Source organism: Anser anser (assembly GCF_964211835.1).
Source record: "Anser anser genome assembly, chromosome: 9".
Lineage (NCBI taxonomy): Eukaryota > Metazoa > Chordata > Aves > Anseriformes > Anatidae > Anser > Anser anser.
In genome coordinates this window covers 5,175,503-5,193,372 of record NC_139729.1, presented here as the reverse complement: position 1 = coordinate 5,193,372, position 17,870 = coordinate 5,175,503, and the positions used below count along the sequence as shown (strand labels likewise).

The window sequence follows — 17,870 nt, the reverse complement described above, 5'->3', positions numbered from 1 at the left end:
GTCTAAGTGCCAGTGAAGCACGTCCCAGGTAGCTGGGATGCCACCCAGCCACCATCTTTATTTAGTTATTTAACTATATTCAGATTATTATTAACGGTTGAGATATGATACAAATACTAAGGAAACTGAGATATTCTTAGTTTGATAACACAAGGCCGCAGGGGGGTCAGAAGACCATGATCACAGCAGAGGATTTTCAACTGTTTAAAAGTTTGGGGTTTTGTTTTCTAAAACAGTCCTGTCTTTCCAGCACTTTTGCAGTTCCTACTCCAGTAGTAAGCCAGGAACAGCTCAAAACTATTCAATACTCTGTCTTCAAAAAGGACTGAGCTACAGATCTGAGACATCTCTGACTTAAGAAAATAAGCTGCTAAAAAAAATCTAGTAATAAATCTAGCTTAGTTTAATCAAATCATCTCTTTTCCTTTCTGTCTCACTATTTTGAGCATATATCCTGTTATCCAATCTGCACAGGAAAGCAATAAGTCTTTTGTGCTCTTACTGTATTTTGTTCACTAAAAATCAAATTCACTGAGTAGTCCCTATCAAAATTCCGTATTAAGTGCGTGCAGAAACATTCCCCTAAATCTGTACAGCTGCTAAAGAGGCATTCTTCCATTTACAGCTGAATGGAAGACTATTTAATCTGGGAAAAGAGATTTTCTCTAGAAAAGATAGAGTAACACTACATAAATACAATTATGCAGATAATTCCATTTATTGCTGTTGTCAGAATACTGCATTTAGGAACAAGTATATGAAAGCAAAATGACTTCTAATTTGTCTCTTGCAGCAGTTTGAGACAGAATCTGGCGCCTCTCGCTTCATGTCTTATAACCTCATGTGTATTTTACTCAAGGCATTTGGAGAAAAAGTAATTACATGCACTTTCCAAACTAATTTCTTCAAAATGCTGTATTAAATACACAGTATCAGCTATTTTTTTTTATACACTTTAAAAAATGCAAAGAAAAAATACAGGATCACCATGTTTAAAAACATCAAAAATCCACAAGGAATACAGATTTTGTATTCCGTGCAAACAAAATTTTCCACAAGAAAAATATTTTGCTGCTAGTTTCATAGGTTTTCTTAAGCTCAGAGACTTAAATTAAGCCATAATTAAAAAATAAGCTTACAAAATATTATTGGAAGTCTATGTGGCTTAATCATGCTTGCCAAAAAAGCAATTTCATAGCACTGACATTTCAAAATAAGAAGTCTTATTCTTTGTCTATAAATATTCATGCTTTGCACTGGGAATATTTTAAATCTTATAAGGCTTTATAATTTTTGGAACAGTGGGAACCACACCAGCTAGAACAGTTAACAAGGCAAGACCTACCAGAGTTTTGTTTTGTTCTATTTTATTAGCGATGAGAGATGAGTTCCCTAAAGTACTGTAGAACAGCATAAAAGAAAACCTCAGAGCTTATAATGCCAACTGAACACATATAAAAAGCACATAAAAGACCAAAGAGGAATGTGGCTGCAACATACTGTGGGATAGTTCAACATACATTTGCAGTCACACTACTTTGAAAAGATCAAGATCAGTGTGCAACTTTGCATGTTCACAACTACTCTGTGTATCCTGCGAAGGTTCGCTCAGTACCGTTTCATATTCACAAGCCAGCTAGCAAAAGACTAACGCAGACTGTAAATTAGTTGTGCATATGGGGTCAGATTCAAAGCCCACTGCAGCAAGAGAAGTCCTTCACTGACTTCAAGGAGATTTGTACAAAGCCCCTAAACCCTGAGGAAAAGAGAATTAGCGTCTTGCTCATGCACTCCGCCACTGCCCAAACACTGCGTTTAATCCCCAGCCACCAGAGAGATCATGCCATAGCTGCAACATTTGTGCCCCAGTCGCTGCTCAGAGAAGACCGGTATCGCATGGAGCAAGCAGAGAAGAGTGCCTCTCATGAGTGCACAGCCCAAGTCCACAGTGCCTGCAGGGCATGGCTGCACTGCGGGCTTCTCTGCGGGAGGCAGCCGTCTGCAGCTGCGTCGTGGGGACGGCTCCCAGGTAATGCACAGGGCACCTCCGGCAGCTGAGGCTGTCCCAGGGGAGCACACACTGAGTTCATTTTCTCTCTGTTCCTTGCATGGGCTGCCTAGGTCTGGGATTTAAAAAAAATAATAATAAATCCCTTAATAAAGTTACTAGATGAAGAAAAGAGGTGAATTGCTCTGAAAGTGGCCAAGGCAAAGTAGCTAGTAAGAAGGATGGGATGGGATGATGGCTTGTTTACCAAAATGGGACTTAAAGGTCTGATTTTCTGTCCCATTTGTGTCACGCTATAACTGTGTAGCAACCTTTGGAAAGTTGCTTCCTTAAACACCACTTTGGATCATCATTATATACATTCATTTTCCTTTGAGGATGCATTCATAAATATTTATAAGATGCTTAGACAATACAACAAGGAGTCCACAGAAGAGAGAAAAAATAAAACCTTTGTTTCAGAAACCTTTGTTTTTGAAACCTTTGTTTTAGAAAGAAACCTCAATGACTAGTAATGTTTTAGGTTTTGTTTTAAAAAAAATAAAATCATTTTTTCCTAGTCGAGATGCAAGCATTGCACAAGAACAGCATTACCAAAGCTCTTAGTTAAGACCAATGTTCAACATTTCATTACTTAATCCCTGTTCTGTATCTAGCAGGGGACAATGCAGAGGGACTGGCGAGACACGCTGAGTATTTGACAAACAGAAATTAAAAAAAAAAAAGAGCAGCTTTCTTTTCAGAACAAAGATTTCTTCATGATTAAATATCATTCAAATATTATGTGTTACATACTAATCTACTTGGAGCTGGCCAATTTAGCAACTCAGATATTAACATCTGCATAATTGCAGGGATGGTACCAATATGAATTAAAACCGACAAGCAATGGATTTACGGGGCAGCTCTCCCTGACTCTCAGTCACAAGATTATTCCACAAGCAGTGATCCTGGCACTTTGGCTCCAAGCATATCACGTCTCCCAGCAGACACACCTTTTAAAGGAAACATCTTATTTAAATGCCCAGAAATCACTGACCACAAACATTATTGGAGGAAAGCTATCACAGCACAACCATTTTCCTTTCCAATTTCTACATTCGCCAACTGAAGATCAAAGAACAGATTATTCTGTCCATTATCAGATGGAGAAGAAAATTATTTTGAAGCACAAATTCCCACTGGTTGTCTCTTCCATTAAAATCAATGGTGTCTCATCAGTGTAAAGGTAATAGGGAGTCCAAAAAAAAAAAAAAAGAAAAGAAAAGAATTTCATCTTTAATAATCATAAGAGCCAGATGTGAGGGCACAGAAAGACATATTATTATTATTTTTGCATATGTAAAACACACTGAAGAAGTATCTGAAGAGCAGCATCAACTGTATAGCTTTATTATCTTGGGCACAAGGACTGGCCATAGTCACACTTCAGGCTTAAAGCAGCACCTGTGATACTACAGCACTGAACACCAGCGAATGTTCACTAAATAATGCTTTTTCTTTCTCTGAAACACTGGACGGAGGTCAATGGAAGATGCCCAGGAAGACAATCGATTTGTAACAGCACGACACATCCTTACAGAAGTGTCATCCCACACGTGCTGAGGTCAACAGCCCCATTCCCCCTCTCCAGCCTCAGTGCAACATGGAATAGCCTCAGGTTCTTTGGCATGTGTAAATTATGATCAAGCTGTTGCAGCATTTATTTGATTTGGACACTGTATTTTAAGTTAAAAAAAAAAAAAAAAAGAAAAGGAATGGAAAAGCCAGTTCATTGCCACTGTGTTAACCTTAAGGAACACAGGCATCTCATATCACATCTTCTTCCGGGACAGGAATGTATTTCTGTATGGTTCTTGAAGCACTTTGGTTTGTACATTCCATTTTTCCAATGAATTCCCAAAAGATCCAACTCACAACAATGTCCTGTGCATGTCTAAAGTTATCTACATTCTTTCCATCCTCTCTGTGGCAAACTGGCAGTTTCCATCTGATCCTTCTCTCACTGGCAAGCTGCTGCCACCCGAAATGACACCAAATACTTGTGGTTTCAGCACTTCTGAGCTTGCAAACATTCAAACTTTTAGCAAAAGCCAAGATGCTCTGCAGAGCTCCTTATTTTGCTCTAGAGACTTGCCAACACCAATGTTAGTATCCAACAAAATTGTCCTCAACGGAAAAACACTGTACCTTGGCCTTGCATGACATACCTACAGCTATCTGACACTTAGGTGCTTCATGTCAACACACACAAGATTAATCAATGTCATTTTCATGCACTGTGCCAGACACACAAAACCACCTGAGTATTTTGACATTGTTGTTTTAAATCCCTTCAGTCCAGTAAGGTATAGTGAAAATATGTTTTAATAACTAGGCTCAAAAGCTTACAAACTCTTAAAAGACTGATACAACAGCTGACAGAAACCTTCACTCTAGCACAGCCCAGTTTGTCAGATGTAATATGGAGGTTTCACTTTCCATAGGCAATTCCTTTCTTTATAATTGAGCACACATCATTTACCTTTAGCTCATCTGAGCAAAGAACAGCTCAGCTCCTGCATGTGCCAAGCACAGCTCCATGACCCAGCCCTGCAGTGCCCTTTGCTGCTGACTGCTCACTGGGCACAATGCCTCCTTCATCACCAGTATGGACTGCAAGTCCATACTGCCACTGTAAGTCCATACTGCCCCTAAATCATGAGCCTCAACTGGGTTCCTGAAGACAGGATGTCCAATTTCTTTTTCTCTTTCTGTTCCCCATCCCCAGTCTGTCAAATAATACTGCTCCAGGAAAGCAGATCCAAGCTGTAAAGAGGTGTAATTATCGCATTATGCGGGGGCAGATGCTCTCTTGGCACAGGAACCTGGCACAGGAACATGTATGCACACAGGACTCCTGCCTCCCTTACTATTCGAGGATATGAACAAACGGCCATATGGAAAATGAACTACTCAGTTATTTCTTTAATATATTTATTTCTTCCACGCAAGACAATGAGGGTCAATGTCAACAAAATTAACAAATAAACAAGGTTAACAAAGAAAATTAAAAAATTGAAACAAAGCACTATACTTGAGCCATTGGCTATTTACCCTGCATATTTGCAGTCACTGAAGTCCAGGCCCTGATATAAAATAAGGTATTTGTCACCCAAACAGCACCACCACAAAGTGTAAGAACAGCAGAACAAGGTCAAAGCTCCTGCATGGCTGGTCCCAGAGAGGCAATTCAGGTTAGTGGCTGGCCATGGGAGAGAAAGGGGAAAGCCAGCAGGATGCTAGAACTACTCTATAGGAACTGGAGTCTTATGCACATCTTAGCACTGGTGACTGTCTTCCCTCTGTTGTATGACTCTCTTCAGCTTTCCTAATATCATCACTGGATGCTTGGATGTCTCTGGATTCTCTGTATTCCTCCCTAGTTATCTGAACTTGCTTCCACTCCCTGAATTAGATGTGGTGCTGGTGGATCCCAAGCATCACCTCTTTTTGCTTCAGAGACAAAATAACTACATAAATAAAAAGGGCACATACCACCACAGCCACTGCCACCTGCACACCTCCCCTTCATGCAGCATGCCACCCTGCCATCCCTGAGCACACAACCCTGGGCAGCCTGGCAGGACCGTCTGGGAAATCTGTCAGCACCGCAGGGCATGGGGACACAGTGCAGCGGTCAGAAAGCCAGCCAGGACACAGGTATCACTGCAATGGGAGCACGCACAACTTCCCCTGCTCACAACCTCCCCTGCTCCCCAGCCAGGAAGTCCCAGGGTTCACTGGGGTTTGCATGGCTCTGAGCTCTGCAGTGGGATTTTTCATCCCCAGCAGAACTGGGATGCAAGCAGGCCTGCAGCAGGCTTCCTGGTACATTTATTTCAATAAAAGCAGATCCAGCTGCAGTGCCGTTTACAGCACCTTCCCCGTCCACAGCCAGCCCCGCGCAGGAGAGCTCCCTGCCAGCCGGCTGCCCGCAGCCCAGCCCGGCCTAGCCCGGCCCTCCTTGCCCGTAGGCCAGCGGCGCTGGGAGGCAGAGCCAAGGAGCACTTTTGGCTCTGGAGGAAAAACAAAAATATCCCAGACATTCCACTGGGTCACTAAGCAAATATTGTGAATTGCGTTCAAGCAACGTTTGCTCAAGACCCAACAAACTAACTTGGTTAAGAAAAGAGAAAAAAGGCCGCACAGTTTCCCTCCGCCTGTCAGGGCTGCTTTGCCCACACCGAGGCCATCCAGCCAAAGCCTTCGCAGCACAAACACGGGGGCTTTGTGGGAACTGCTGGGCTCCTCTGCACACAGAAATACTCAGTGAGTGCAGTAATGCGGCTTGCAGAAATATGTAAAGAAGTGTTTTATTTTGGAGAAGCAATTCAGAGGGAGAACAGTCTGAGCTGGGCAACTGTCTAACGGAAAATAACCATCGAGTCTGAGGGCTGCCCTCCAGTTTAGGAGGGAGGGAAAAAAACACCCCTCGTTAACATCTGATTCATGCCGAGGAACCAACGCACAGCTGCAGAAAAAGCAGGGAGCATCAGCAGGGGCTGGTGGCCAGGCCTCCCGCTGGTGGCACTTTGGGAGGGCAGCAGGGGACACTGAGCTCCGCCGGGGCTGAGTACAGCCCTCCTTCCTGCCTAGCCAGCTGCCACGGCATGGGGCGAGGGGGGAAACGCTGATGTTTGGCAAGTTTAATATTTGGTAAATAAATGTGCTGGAAAAGAAAAGATTTACTCTTTGCAGCTTAATCGGTAGACACTGAGAGGAATAAAAGCAAACAAGAATAAGCCCACTGGTTCCACAAGCCAAACAGCCACTACAGGATAAATAAGGCAGCAAGCAGAGCTCTCACTTGGAAACTCATGCCTAAGAAATGCAGCGGTCTGAGCTTTTCACCTTGTATTACATCAGGTTGCTGCTCAACAAGCTTCTTTATAAACCACCCAGGGTATTAAACTACTGTCCTCAGTTAGACCTAAGAGCAACTTGCATCCAGCAACCAGGAGGCTCTGTCTTACTAGCAAAGCCCAGTTAACCAAGCCCAAAGTCAACCTCAGGCAGAGCCAGCTTTTCATCCCTCACAGCACCGCTCCTCACAGCCTCCCATTAACAACAAAGGGATATTCTTTTGCATTTAATTTTTCACTGGACAAGAAACTCTTTCTGTGGTTTGGCTTGCGGGGATGAGTCTGAAAAGAAATCAAGTGGAACTGACAAACTGAAATTAGCTTGTACTCAGAGACACTTGGGTCCTGATGTGAGTGAAGATTTACGCTGCGCTATTTAAAACCCAAGGAATCACATTAGTTCTAACAGCGATTTAAAAAGGTTGCAAAGCAAGACATAACTGAATGAACAAAGATCATACGCAACCTCAGCAGGGCTGCTGGACACCCTACTGTACAAACTGGTGATTACTTATATTCCTAAATATTTTCTTTATCTTACTATTTAGATCATTTTCCTCTTCCGTCTCATTTCTTTGCCTCAAATAATTTCCTTTCTCTATACCCAGTAACCATTGGGTTGAAATGCTTTCCTGGATACCCCTAAGCCATTTCTTGTTGTCTTTCAGGAGGCTTCCCAAGTCGAGGAGAGGAGATGGGGAGGCAGCCAGGGAAGTGAGAAGAAAACCAGCTCATACTCCAGTTACTACTTGTAATTATTTAGACTTCCCTTCAGACAAAATCCTTTCAAAACTTCTCCTCTACCATCTCAAAACCTTCATTTTGAGAAGATCCTTCTGCCAGGAGAAAGTGGCGTAAGTGTGTATGAGCGTGACCTACCCCCAAACAGACGTCTATCTTTACTTTCATGCTCAAATTACATTATTTTTTTCCTACACTTTCTTTATGACATTTACATCAGGTTGAAACTGAGCATGGAAATCTGATTAAGTAACTCATCATGCTCAAGAAAGCTTTTCGGCCCCAGGTTCCTCACAGCTGCTGTCTCGTAACAGATGGAGGAAAGGAGCACATGGGTGGAGGGGGGGAATGGGCTGGTTGCGTTTATTTTGTTCCCCTTCCTTTCCAACCCACAGAAAGCTCATTTTGGCACCAGTCCTACAAAAACTTCTCCAATTGTACTTAATGGAGCATGCAAAGGGCGAGTGCAGGAATGGCTGTATAACATGGGCCACTGTTTCCACCGAAACGTGTACTTTATATACTCTCCAGCACTTTGGACACTGACGTACTCCCAGAAAACCATGGAGAGTGCATGTTTTTCAGGATCTTTTATGGTTAAGAGATTTGTCCCAAGGGTTCCTTTCTTTGAGCATTCCCCATGAGATCCTTGTATTTCCCTTTAGTTCTTCCTTTCAAAAGAAGATGCCAAGTAATAAAAATGAACAAAACCTGTGTTACTAAGATATTGAGTTCTGGAGACCAAATATCTCAACTCCACTTGCTTCCTGGCACAGCTTGACAACACCTGAAATTAAGAGCCAAATGGAAAGAATCCAACATCAGTGATGGTTGAAGATGACTATAAATTATTTCTGTATTTCAAGAAACAAGAAACATTAGGCCTACGTTACATGAGGAACAGGGATAAAAACTTAAAAAGCAGTAAACTAAACCATTTCAGCTCTTCCCCCCACTGACTGCTGCAACAGCAGTAAAATTAAAAAAAAAAAAACAGTAATTACGAAACAAACCACAAAGACACGAGAGAGTCCCAGAAATGGCAGCACTTATTCCTTCCGCTATCCTCCACATACTGCAAATGAAATGCATTCCCCAAAGAGAAAGGCAGACCACAGAAATATCACCCCCCATATAAATGTAACTATACCCATATCTGCAAAGTCTCCTGTTAAGGTACTCGATCATTAGTTTTACATCTCCTTCATGCATCACTATGTGAAATGAGTTGCATGACTTAGCAAAACCCTTAGAGATTTTTTTCCATCTCTCACAATTTATAGCATATCCAGGAAAAGTCTTATTCCAATGCTGCAGAAGAAGAAATACTCTGCCTGCAACTGGGCTGCAACTCCTACACTGCAGCAAAGAGAAACAGACCTTGCGTATTTCAACATAGTAAAAGGCACTAAATACATTATTAAAAAGAAAATATAGTTGAACAACTCTTTTTATTGCTAAATGAGTCCTTAGGTAAAAATATGAATGATCAATCAGATGTATGTTTATCAAATTGCAGATTGGGGGCATAGCAAACCAGGCTCTGTACAGGCAGCAAGAATTCATCGCTGCCTCTAAGGCTCGTGACACCATTTTACCATTCAGCCAGAAGTTTCCCACTCAACCACGCAACAGTATGTTAGCAGACTAAACAAAAGATTTTTTTAAAAACAAACACGTCCCATAGAGTAGGTATAAGGCTAGAAGATGATGATGCCATACAGATACTAACTCATTGCAAAAGCCATGGTTGACAGTGCCTCCAAGGTCCTGTTTTCACAATGGATTTAGTGTTGGCCTGTGCCTTCAACAGTCACTTTCCATTTGGCTAGGATGGGTAATCTTTTTCCAGCCAGCACAGCAATAGCCAAAAGTGATTCTCAGCCCCACATGAGCACCCAGAGCAGTGATGCAGGGCACTGATGCGGGGTACCTGGGCACCAGAGAGGTTCGTCTCCTCCAGGCAACACAACATCTTTTACAGCCACTTGAAACAGGAGCCTCCCTTCCACCTGGCTAATTTAATCCCAACATCACCTGTATGCCTCCCCCAGAAAAGCTGTTACCCCCAGCCCACTCTCTTGGCATATATTTCAGCTCTAAGGCCGTGTAAACCTACACAGCAGCCAGAAAGCACTGCCCAGAACTGCCTGGAGCAAAAACCAAGAAGTGGAGACTTCTCTGGTACCCATTTCAGCCAAGATGAAATAAAGATGAAGCCATGGTTTGGAGAGGCTAGAAGGCAGCACTCCAAAGTGGAAGACTCTCTGAAGGAGAGAAGGGGAGAAGGGCAAAGGTCCTTTTCTCTGGGGGCAGCTTTAGTTATCACTGCTGCAATTTAGATATCTGTTATAGCAGCTTTCCCGCAGTGTAATTCGGAAGGCTGCAGGTCAGACCAACCACTATTCACACCAGTTGTACAGCGAAGTCCTAAGAGCTCCCTTCATTCTCACAGTTCATCTCTCTGGTCTTACAGAGGTCACTGCTTTTACAAAGGGCAGAAAACTCATTTTCATGGTTTCCACTGGCCCTGAAGTTGACTTTGCAAAGATTTAGTGACAAAATCTATAGTAAATAAACTTGCTGCTGCTCATTTTGACAGAGTACAACCTGGTGCAAATTTTAGGGATCTAAGGAAAAAAAGAAACTACTTCTGATGAAAATGAATAAGACTTTCAGTGTTTTTCTTGACGCTTACTGTCCTCACGCAACAATAAATACCTGGAGTTAAAAATACAATAATCAATAACACTATATAGGGGCCCATATCTTGCAGTTCTCAGCCAAAAAAAACTGCTATCTGGATTTAAAAAAAAAAAAAAAAAAAAGATTGCTCTAATTTGTATTTGCAGAGGATCTCTGTATTTTTATGAAGAGTAAGAAAGAAGGGATATAAAGATACAGTGCCAAAACACAACGGTAGGATCAAAACTGATTCAGAACAACCACTGAGCATCACACTCATCTGTTCTCTATATCCCACATTGCTTTAGGAGAAGTTAGGGTAAAAGAAATACAGCAGCAGCTCCACTCATTCCCATTTTTTATCTTCCTCTTGGCAGCCTGACAGTCGCTGGGACTACGCAGCAAAGCTGTGGGCAGCAGGGAGCCCAGCGGGTGCTCTGCCACTGAAGCTCAGGCACCTTCGCTCCAGTTGCTGCTTGGCCTAAGCAGGGGTGAGAGGATCAGCACTGGATAAAGCAACACTACTCTGAAATCATTCTTCGGCATGACAACAAAAGACAAATTCCTAAAGCAACGAGTGTTACAGGCTGTCTGTGATGCTGTCTCTAAGGAAAATGCATCCCTCCTATGAAGCACAGGCAATTCTGCAGCATGGTAAACTCAGTGAGGTCTCACCACCCAAATGTGAATTAACATTGCTAGCTATGACCGCAATATTTATCCTGTAAAAATCTTAGAAGTCTGATGATTGTTTTCCAGATAAACAATTAATTCAATGCTTTCCATCAACAAGATGTTTTACAGCTCCCTAATAAATGCTTAACTTCAGCAGTTTATCTTCAACATACACTGACAATTTTCCATATATTTTTTGAAATTATTTAATAGAACAGACATATCTTTTTAAGATCTTAATTGTTCTTCACCATACCGAACTAAGAGTCCAACCAGCGCATAATGCTTTCCGTGGTATCAGACAGATGGGGAAGAACAAAGCAGCAGGGCCTGAACTGACAAAGCAATGGCCACGATTGGAATAAACAGCCCACAGGGGAAGGTTTTTCTTCCTCACACAGCAGGAACCAAATTTTTCAAGGCACTTCAATAAAGCCCATGGGGTTAGAGTGCTCTCCGTTTGTTTTGAGATACTGACAGAGAGATTTTCAACAAAGCAGACAGCAACATGTGTCAAATGCGCTAAGAGAAACCGACCCCTCTTTCAATAACTAGAAATACAGATAGAAATTTGGCAAGAGAAATGGGAGTTTGCATTAAAAATATGAGGATTACTCATCTTCTAAAATTTTGTAGCTTTCCCCACCTAAGCTTAAGTGAGCAAAGTCAAAGCATCCCAGCTCTTAGGGAGCCTGATGCAATTCTGTTGTACACAAGTGTACTTCCAGCCACAGATCTGTAGTCCTCAATACATCTCTCCTAACAGTCTGTTTTCCTACCAAAGCTGTTATTACTTTGGTTAAATTCTTTTAAATAGAAAACAACATATATTTTAGTTTTAATTATGCTTGAACTTATGAGAGACAGCATAATAGACAGAAGACAGCATTTTGGGTAACACTGAATTTACTGTATGCTGAACATCTAGGTATTTACAGTAAAAGCACACACTATACTATTTGTCCCCTATCATCTGTCTCTATCTTTCTACTCCTCTCCTCTGCTGCCTCTTCAAAACAAGCCAGTATCTCTTGTTGGGCTGAAATCAGGTAGAAGATTCTTTAATGACAGGGCTAAGCCAAGAACAGCATTAAAGTTCAAACCACGTATGCAAAAATCAAATCTGAACAGACCAACCTAGCTGTTCTTGTGGGGGGATTTTATTTACAAGAAAATTCCTGCTTCTGTAAGAAACTCACACACACACAAAAATACTAAGAATTTTAAAGAAAAGAGAGAGAAGAAAAAGTGTTTATCACTGCAGGCAAGGGCAGCCAGCACATGATGCTTCTTTGGAGAATCTTGTTTACCTTTCTTTCCCAAGGAGAAAAAGCTGAGATACAAGTTAGTCCCTACCTGAAAAAACAAGACACACAGCAGACAGTATAGATTCTAATTTGTCTTCTTGTTTTGTCATTAGCAAGATAAGATTTTAATTAAAGAATGTAGACACAAAACAACTGCATTTCCCTTCTCACAAAAGTACTAAAGAGAGATTATAAAAATCTCCACATTTAAAACGTGGCCACAGAAAGAACAACACAGCCCTGCCATGGCAGTGTACAGGCAGCAAGATCAAGCAGCATGCACCACTGAACTGGGACGTGGCCCTTTGGTGGATGAACTCGTTAACAGCAAGAAGTGGCATTAATGCACCATATTGTAATGCCTGTCACAGCCTTAGGTTTCTCAGACCCAAGAAATCGCTTAGCTTAGCACAGCAACAACTGCCTGTGTGCATACACAAAGTGACACTACACTATTCTAACAGGATCTGATAAACATGCACATACTACAAAATAATTCCATTGAATTATTTATAACACCTTTATCTCAAAGAAGCATTTAGCAAGCTATATCATCTAAATATAAAGAGCAGCTGCTTAATGTCCCAGAATACACCAGCTCCAGAGTTTAGAAGAGGAGATGATGAATAGTATTACCAAGAGAAACTGCAAGGGCAGTTTATGAGGGAGCAGTGTAATTAACCAAATGGAAATTTGGCTCTAGCAGCTATGCTCAGAGTACTACCCTTGCAAAAAAAAAAAAAAAAAGAGACACAGAGGTTTAAAATGATTACAGTGCTCAGGATACTGTGCGTCTCATTCCCAGTACAGCATCATTAGGAGCAGTGCCTACTAACAACATATGGCAGTACTGCCTTGACACCAGTACGTCTGCTACTCTCCCACTCACTTTGCAGAGCAGGTCTTGGCTATTATAATCACCCAGGAATTAGCAAATGCAAAGGAGAGGCAGTCATGAAGCAAGGTAACTTCACTGCTTTCTTGCATCTGACTTCTTTCCTCCCTTCCACTCACTCTACTTCCTTCCTTCCTGCCCAGGAAAGCAGGGCTGGCAGTGGGCAAGTGGCCACAACAGCACTGCTGCACAGGCTGCCTGATGGAAATAGGTGTGAGCAGCATTTGCTCAGGACAGAGTCAAGACACGGAGTGTGGAAGCCATGAAAACCACAGCAAGTGGGAAGAGTGGAAATGTGGAACAGGGAAAGAGGCATGACAGGACCCCGAAAAAGCTCTTGCTGAAGATGCTGCTGTTCCCAAGGTGGACAGCAAACCTGAGGACACATGATAGTCTGTGGAAGTCCCTGAATGATCCATAAGAATACCTCTAGGCTTCTTATAGCACCTCAAACAGAGATAATCTGATCATAAATTGATGATTAGAATGAACATTGAATGGTTTACCCAGACATTTTTAATTTAAGATATTGGGATGAAATTCTAGAAGGTGAACAGAAGAAATTCCATGAAGTGGTCCAAAGGAAGTACATCTCACGGGTGGGTCATTACCGTAGAGGATACCAGCCAGAAAAGGCTAATAAAAACAGAGAAGCTGTGAGATCCCAGCAGAACTGCCACCTGTGCTCTCCTGGAGGTGGTCCAAGAGGATGACGGCACAGTACCACACAGTGAAATCTACTCTCTATTATATAAGGCTGCTGTACTTTGGAAAAAATACATAACTAGCATGATTAGATTTAGCAAGCGAGAAGTTAAGGCAAAAATCATTTTGGCTACTACTTACAGATTGGGTTTGGATTTGTGTTACAAACTGCCTGGAAGAAATCAGGAAACCAAACATTTCTCTTTGATGTGCAGCAAACTGTTCTAGAGAGCTTCTTTATAAATGGCAAATGGACTTTTCATTTTACACTTTAGGCAAAGGAGACGATGTCCTTCACACTTTCCAACTAACTATCAGACTTACCCAATGCAAAATCAGGCATAAACAAGATCTTGTATTTAAACTTATTAAATTGAAGATGCAATGGCAAAAGACAAGTTTAATCTTGCTTGTATTCTTCCCCAATTCCAGCAACCAAGCTACTACATGTAGACACTTTTTTTGAAATGGAAAAAAAGTAAATACACACAATGCACATCACACACAAAACAACAAAACAGAAAGTTGTATCCAAGGGTTTCCTACAAGTGTGGAAAAGGACATAAAGCTCAGGACTTGTCAGCTGGCATAATCATTATCTTAGGCCTTGAAGAATTCTCTAAGATTCAACAGCAGAGGAACACAAATCCTTCCACACAGATGGATAAAGCCATACACAGCAGCCTTCATAACACTCAGGGAAGACTGAGTTAGGTTAAGTGTACAATCACTCTCCTTGATCACTCTAAAACCTATTACTGAGCACGTACTCTCCTAATCCAAGTTTCTTCCGCTTCTTATAAAGTCCTCAGCAGATGATGTTCACATGAAGAAAATCCTAACTACACCTGAAGGACATCATCACATACATAGTACTGCTGGAAAAAACAAACACCTCCTATTCTGAAGATCCACTGAATTCCTGATTAAGAGGAGCTATTGCTGATCTTTTTTCCAACAGGTATCAGCTTGAAGTTACTAAGAAATGACTGTGTGTGGGTATATATATGTATGTGTGTGTGTTTATATATATATATGTATATATATATGTCACAGAATGGTTTGTATTGGAAGGGACCTTAAAGACCACCTAGTTCCAACACCCCTGCCATGGCAGCGACACCTTCCATTAGAACAAGTTGCCCAAAGCCCCATTCAACTTGGGGCCTTTTTTTTTTTTTAAATAAAAAGATATACTGGTGTCTAACTCTTTGATAGCAAAGTAACAGACATCAGGAACTCACCAAGGTCATGAAGCAAAAATTACCTAAAATTAATTAAATTACCTACAAAAATATTTTCCAGTCCTCAGTATCAGCCCACGTGGATTTATTTTGTGTTTTGGAAGCAGAGAGCACAGCAATGCTCTTCAGAGTTCCCACTCTCATAGCGACTTCATGAAGAAGAGCAACAGCTGAAATAAAATGTGATTTTGACATTCCTGAACAAGAAAAGGCAAAAAAAGCTGGTCGGGATACCCAGACAGGGAGAAAACTGAGGGCAGAACTGGAGGCCCTATTAACAGTCATAGTCAATCCTGCAAGCTAACACCACAGAGGAAAAACAAATGCTCCTCTCCTTGGCAACAGCATTATTCATACTTTTCCCAAAACTTTATGAGTCCTATGATATGGCCTTGTTTGATCTGTCATAACCAAGATAAACTGGCCACTAAAACAGCGTGAAGCAATGCAAAGCCCTGGCTCTGGTTCATGGCACGAATACCACGTTGTCAGACAGACGACTATCTACAGTATTTCTGCTGCCCCTGAGTTAGTCCAAGCCATTGCCTAAGAGGAAGGTTGCCTGGGGTTTGACCTGCTCTTCACAGGGTCACCAGCATTTGTGAAGTGAAAGAAACAAATACAACCTTAACCTCCAGCACAGAAAGCAGAAACATAGTGGCCAGCCCAGCCTCTTGTGCAATGACATCTGTCATTTGGCACAAACCCCTTGTTTTTAATGTCTTTTTGGTGTCTGTTCCTTCACCTCTTCTTCAGTCACACGTTCCATGGCTACTTGCATTAAAGGGCTTGAACTGATACACAAATCCAGAAACCTCACAGAGATCTGACAACAAAATACGAAAGACTTCCTAAACTGTTTTCAGTGTGGAAATCTGTACATAAAATTAGCTGCCTGACACATCGGGATTAGGGAGCCAGGGTTGTTCAGCCTGGAGAAGAGGAGGCTCAGGGGCTACCTTATCGCACTCTACAGGTACCTTAAAGGAGGCTGTAGAGAGGTGGGGGTTGGTCTATTCTCCCACGTGCCTGGTGACAGGACGAGGGGGAATGGGCTAAAGTTGCATCAGGGGAGTTTTAGGTTGGATGTTAGGAAGAACTTCTTTACTGAAAGGGTTGTTAGGCATTGCAATGGGCTGCCCAGGGAGGTGGTGGAGTCACCATCCCTGGAGGTCTTTAAAAGACGTTTAGATGTAGCCCTTAGTGATATGGTTTAGTGGAGGACTTGTTAGTGTTAGGTCAGAGGTTGGACTAGATGATCTTGGAGGTCTCTTCCAACCTAGACGATTCTGTGGTTCAGTAGTACATCAGTGTCACATAGGGAAATGTGGGACTACTGAAGCTTCTCATAACAGATGAGAGTGAAGCCGTGGTGCCATATGGTGAATGAGAACCAGGAGCCAAGATAAATAACTCTGCTTGTCCCTAACGTAGCCGAGGCACCATTGTAACAGCTGTGTTGCACCAAAACTAAAACAGAAAAGGATCAAAAGCCCATTCTGCTGGCTTACAAAGTCTTCTGGCGTGATCAAACCTATCAGGAAGGAAATCTTGTGGTCATACAGAGATGACACATTTGCTTGGATGAGTCAGATTAGTGAGTAAAGTGCAGAAAAGATATTGTGCAAGGTATGCGTGATCTCTTTAAGCTGACAGCGGACAAGAAGAATTCCAAAAGGACATAATATACTAAAATGGAGCCACTGACAAAGCCTGGAAATCCCAGAAGATCAGATAAAGAGCTTGTCATCACCATAGCATGAGCACAGCTGTAGCACAAGCATAACCTCCTTCTCTGTTTCTAAACATACCCTGCAAAGCATTCCTACCAAAATGGGCTGTCTGCCGGGGAGGACGGCACAGGTGGGGAGTGCTGCCCTGGGCAGAGGCAGCAGTGGGAATCCAGCCCGACCACCCACACCCTCTCTAGCACCCTATGATGTGGCATCTTCACCCAAAGCACACTGGAATAAGAGTGGCCCTGTACCCAACTGGTCTCCCCGGCAGTGAGCAGGGTGCTCACCTTGAGAGCAAGAGACGGGGTTCATGCGTTGGTGCCCCATCTCCCAGCTCCAGCCAGCAGAGCTCCGCTCCAGCTGGCCACACCGGAGCAGCACCCACTCCTTCAGAGGTGCTGCTGGGCTCTGAGCACTTCCACCAGGTCAGGGCTGAGCAGTCAGACCTTCTTACTTCTTCCTTTTTTCCCTTTTTAAACAAATTCTGAGTGAGTGTTCAAGGTATCTACATACTCAGCATTTTATGGCCATCATATGCTAAATGCTAAAACTTTAGTATATGCTAAAATGTAGATGTTTATTTCTGTTGCGTAACTGTCCGACATTACCAATGGAAACCTGTATGATAAAGAAGTGCAGTATTACACCGGGTTACATGAATGCAGTAAAAAATGTTTGGCTTAACTTCCTAAATACCTCTTTCAAGGTTGAAGAACAGAAAGTCATGAGACAAACATTTGCCTATGACAGGTCACTGCTACTTAGGAGGAAAATAGAAAAAGTGTTCTACTTACTTGTTAAGATAAAAATGAAGAATGACTTCTCATTTTAGGCCTTTAAAGGATAAACTATTTCTGTTACACTGCTATTAAACCTGTTTATAGTTCTACGACCATAAAAAAGAAACATCACACTTCCAAAATGATTGCAATTATCAGTCACTAAGGATGCCACTCATAATGCAATACAA

The 17,870-nt window shown here is 42.2% G+C and overlaps 1 protein-coding gene across 3 annotated transcripts in view; it reads right to left on the bottom strand.

The window, feature by feature from the left end:
- PID1 (phosphotyrosine interaction domain containing 1) overlaps positions 1-17,870 on the bottom strand; it is an 84,065-nt gene that overhangs the window by 2,339 nt on the left and 63,856 nt on the right. The window lies entirely within an intron of this gene.